Here is a 4,998-nt window from a genome sequence, read left to right as displayed (position 1 = left end):
CCACCTAACAGAATCCCACTCTTAACACGCCCCCAAAAAACAACAAAATAGGAAGGATAAGCTAAGTTTAAGTTTAATATGCAACTGTTTCAAGTCAAAAACTAATTTTTTAAACACAAATGCAATGCTATGTTCAGAAATTATTATTTGAATTTTATTTCATTTGAACAAGTAAATGTGAAATGAGTTACAGCTTAATATGAACAACAAACTGCACATATGAAAAAAATGCAATTAAACATACTGTAACAGCCTAGGTCCCACTTAATGTCATTCCAAAAAGCCCTTAGTTTAAAACTGAGGTGGTGGGTATATGAAGTATGTGGTTGTAACTATGGTAACAATACTGTAAAATACAAAAAAAAATGTTCCCCTTAATGTCCAAAATCACTAAAATTACAGGGTTCACGCTTGATCCTTCTATTGACTCCTCTTTAGTTTAGCCACCGATCCATTTTTACATTATTAAAACAGAATGGCAAGAACTGATATCACAGTTTTGCAAGTGCATAAAACATCTACTTAAATAAGTGACGATTGTATAAACACTTGCCTAGTTTAGGTCATCTTTTGGTGGACGGTCCGCGGACTACACTTTGAGAATTACTGCTCTAGAAGACAAGAAGGATTTGGCCTTTGCCAGGAGTCTCAGATGAAAAAATTAAGATTTTACAACAGCATTTATTTGCTTGTTCCATTTTTGTTCTCCACAAAAGGACTTTAGATGCCATATCTGAGAGGGAGCACAAACACATGTCAGGGTTCCCGCGGGGTCTTAAAAAATCTTAAAAAGTCTAAAATTCAGAAAGTTAAATTTAAGGCATTAAAAAGTCTTAAAAACGGCCAGATTTTCATCCTAGGTCTTACATTTAATTAACCCAAGTCTTAAATTTCTTACCTCCGTTTATTCCCGAAAAGCGTTGTCCACAAAAAATAAAATAGTACTTTAAAATGCTGTAGAACCAATCAGTGATGGAGGAAGAAAGTGTTTGATGGCCCTGAGTGGTCGAGAAACCTGCAGAGAGTTATTTTTGTCTCTATCATAATCTATGCAAAAGTTATTCTATTCCACTGAAGGAAGGAGTAATACCAGTTTTGTATTCAATTTCCGGCTAAAAACTTTGAAGTGTCCCCATACCCACAGAATAAATGCAATTTCTTTATATAATTTTACAGAAAACACTTTGAAGTTACATAAAAAGCTGTTGTTTATGACAAATATTATTATCTTACAGTAAAATATATATCAAAGTGATGCAAATCTGCAGAAAGTAGATTCTATGCTTTCAAACCATAGACTGTAAAAAAGATGGACGACGCCTGTTCGCTCTCTTCCATTGGTGAAAAGTGAAGCCGCCAGTGTCCCGATATGGCGCTGACATCTTGGGTCTTGAGTCTGCGCAGTAGCGATTTCGGGACCAGTCATGCGCACTAGTGAGCAGGAAGGGAAGGCGCGAAGTCAAAACCCCGCCCTCGCTCTCGTAGAATGTGCATATCACACGATATCACAGCTGTCAATCATGACGTGACACCACCGTTTTTATATCATTAAATAACTAACTAAACACAGACCTATTTTAAAAACAAACATTTGAATTTACATCAGCGTGATAAAAACTACAGTAAATGACAGAAACCAGCTTCGGAAAAAAGATAATTGAAGTGTAATTAATTTTTTTGGTTGGTCTCAAGTCCCATTTGTTATGTATGTGACACTGTCATTCTCCATAGTGCCTACAGGTGGCACCACTTTAGTATTATTATGTTGTTGTGTTCTTTTAAATAAAGCTATTCAAGGATTGAAGTGCCTCCGCATGTGTTATTTATTCACAGTGCATTTCAGAGTGTTTTATATATATATGTTATGATAGTGAAAACATAACATATTTGGCAACGAGGTGGATTAATTTTCCACAGAGCTACCACAGTGAATCGTGAGTAGTTAGGCGCATTTCAACTTTTCTTTTCTTTGCGTAGCTGAAGTGACATAGGTTAGCTAAAATGGCTGTTACCATAGGCCATATGGAAGCTTTTGATGAAAGTGTCGAACCATGGACCACCTATATTGAGGGATTTGAGCACTTTATAGAAGCTAACAGCATTGATGTCGACAAGAAAGTACCTGTGCTACTAAGTGTAGTCGGAGGGAAAACATACGGATTACTCCGAAGCCTGATTGCGCCAGAAAAGCCGAGAGAGAAGAGTTTTAAGCACATCACAGACACGCTACAGCAACATTTTTCCCCGAAGCCCCTGATCATCGCGGAACGTTTTCGTTTCCACTGCCGGAATCAAGGGGAGGGCGAGTCGGTGACACAATATGTTGCAGTGCTTAGAGGACTTTCAGAACACTGTGAATTTGGGGGACATTTGGATGATGCACTTCGCGATAGATTTGTGTGTGGTTTAAAGAGTGAGGCTACACAAAAGCGCTTGTTGACTGAAACTACACTGACGTTTCAAAGAGCGGTGGATCTGGCGGTCTCCATGGAAACAGCATCACGCGAAGCACACCAACTTAGCGGATCACTGACGGTAAATGCATTGTCTTTATTAAAGAATAAGACCGCAAACAAATGTAAACGATGTGGTAAGGACAACCATAGTGATGATGACTGTTGGTTTAAGGACAAAAATTGTAATACATGTGGAAAAAAAGGCCACATCAGTCGTGTTTGCAGGAAGAGTAACTATGACAGAAAAACAAAGAGTGGGAACAGAGCAAAAGCTGCACGACAAATAAAAAAATCTGGACAGAAAGGCTATGTAAAGAAAGAAAGTGTGCACCACGTTGATGCTGATGCAGCATCCAGTGATGATGAAACAGACTCTGAGTTAGCTCTGTATAAACTGTCACAGCCAGGAGAAAAGTCCAGTATCATTGTGAGACCAGAAGTTGAAGGAATACCACTTGAAATGGAGCTGGACACAGGTGCAGCAGTGTCTTTGATTTCAACAGAGACTTATAACAAAATATTGAAACACCTGCCCTTATGCTCAACTGACATTGTTTTTCGAACATACACAGGACAAGCATTAAACCCTGAAGGTGTAATTGATGTTCATGTAAAAATGGGCAAACAGACAGCTGTACTTCCTTTGTATGTCGTGCATGGCGATTATCCACCACTCTATGGCAGAGAATGGCTGCGTCAGATTAAACTGAACTGGAAAGAAAAAAAAACAGTTAAATTGAAGACGCTAGGAGCTGTTCTGGAGAAACATGCAGCTGTTTTCTCTAAACAACTGGGAGAAATGAAGAGCATTAAAGCTAAAATAACATTGAATCCTGAGCACAAACCCAAGTTTTGTCAGCCCAGAGTTGTTCCGTATGCTCTGCGTCCAAAAGTCGAAGAGGAGCTAAACCGTCTCACTGAAATAGGTGTATTGTCACCTGTACAGTACAGCGAATGGGCTACCCCAATAGTCCCTGTGGTGAAGAAAAACGGAGCAGTGCGCATATGTGGTGATTTTAAAGTGACGATAAACCCCGTCCTTCTCATTGAACACTATCCGTTACCACGTATCGAAGACCTGTTCGCTTCTTTGGCGGGAGGACAATGTTTTAGCAAACTGGATTTGTCGCTTACCTCCAGATGAGGGTGGAGGAGGAGTCAATGAAGTTCCTTACAATTTCCACACAGAAAGGGCTATTCCAGTATAAACGCCTTCCGTTCGGAATTGCTTCGGCTCCAGCTATATTCCCGAGAGCTATGGACCAAGTATCACTAGGTCTTTCCAATGTCCATTGCTATCTCGATGACATTCTTGTTACTGGGAAGACTGAAGCTGAACACCTGGAAAACCTGGATGCAGTCCTTGGACGCCTGGAAGAGTTTGGTTTGCATATTGAAAAAGGGAAATGTGACTTCTTCAAGGACTCATTGGAATACTTGGGTCACATAATTGATGCTGAAGGTTTGCACAAGTCACCTGAAAAAGTAAGTGCAATTGTTAATGCTCCAACCCCATCAAACATCACACAGCTGAGGTCATTCCTTGGCCTGCTGAACTATTATGGGAGATTCATACCTAATTTGGCAACCATTGCGAGTCCATTGAACGCCCTGCTGTGTAAGGGGAAACGTTGGCAGTGGTCTTCGGAGTGTGAGGGTGCATTTAAAAAGGCAAAAGAACAATTAGTGTCACAAAATGTCTTGATACATTATGACCCACAGAACGCAATTCGGCTCGCGTGTGATGCATCACCTTACGGCATTGGTGCCGTTATCTCCCATATGTTACCCAGCGGTGAAGAAAAGCCAATAGCTTTCGCATCACGCACACTTAGCAAGGCAGAACAGAATTATGCGCAGATCGAGCGTGAGGCTCTGGCAATCGTGTTCGGAGTCAGAAAATTCCATCAGTATCTCTATGGACGGAAATTCACGCTTTTCACAGATCACCGCCCCCTTACTACGATCTTTGGACCACAGAATGGAATCCCATCTATGGCGGCAGCACGGATGCAAAGGTGGGCATTGCTTTTATCTGCACACAAGTACACAATTGAGTACAAAAGAGGTGAACATCATGCAAAAGCTGATGGTCTTTCCCGTCTGCCATTACAAGTGGAACACAGAGAGAAAAAAGATGCTGTTGAGCTGTTCTACCTCAGACAGGTAGAGAGTCAGTGCCACTGATATCCGACATGAAACTATGAGTGACACTATCTTGTCTACAGTAGTCGAGATGGTTCTAAAAGGGACTCAAGCTGTCAGCCTGACAGATAACAATGCACTTTCGCCTTTCATCTCCAAGTGCAATGAACTGTCTGTCCAACAAGGGTGCTTAATGCGGGGGTTGAGAGTCGTCGTTCCTCACAAGTTGCGGAAAAGAGTGCTGGAGGAACTGCACACGGGCCACCCAGGAATTGTCAGAATGAAGTCCATCGCTCGCAGTTATGTGTGGTGGCCGGGTATTGATGCTGACATTGAACTGCAAGTGAAAATGTGTCAGTCATGTCAACAAATACAGAAAATGCCACCCCAAGCGCCC

This window comes from Paramisgurnus dabryanus, chromosome 20 (genome assembly GCF_030506205.2).
Source record: "Paramisgurnus dabryanus chromosome 20, PD_genome_1.1, whole genome shotgun sequence".
Classification (NCBI taxonomy): domain Eukaryota; kingdom Metazoa; phylum Chordata; class Actinopteri; order Cypriniformes; family Cobitidae; genus Paramisgurnus; species Paramisgurnus dabryanus.
The sequence above is the reverse complement of the archived record's forward strand: the minus strand, read 5'-3'. Positions refer to the sequence as shown.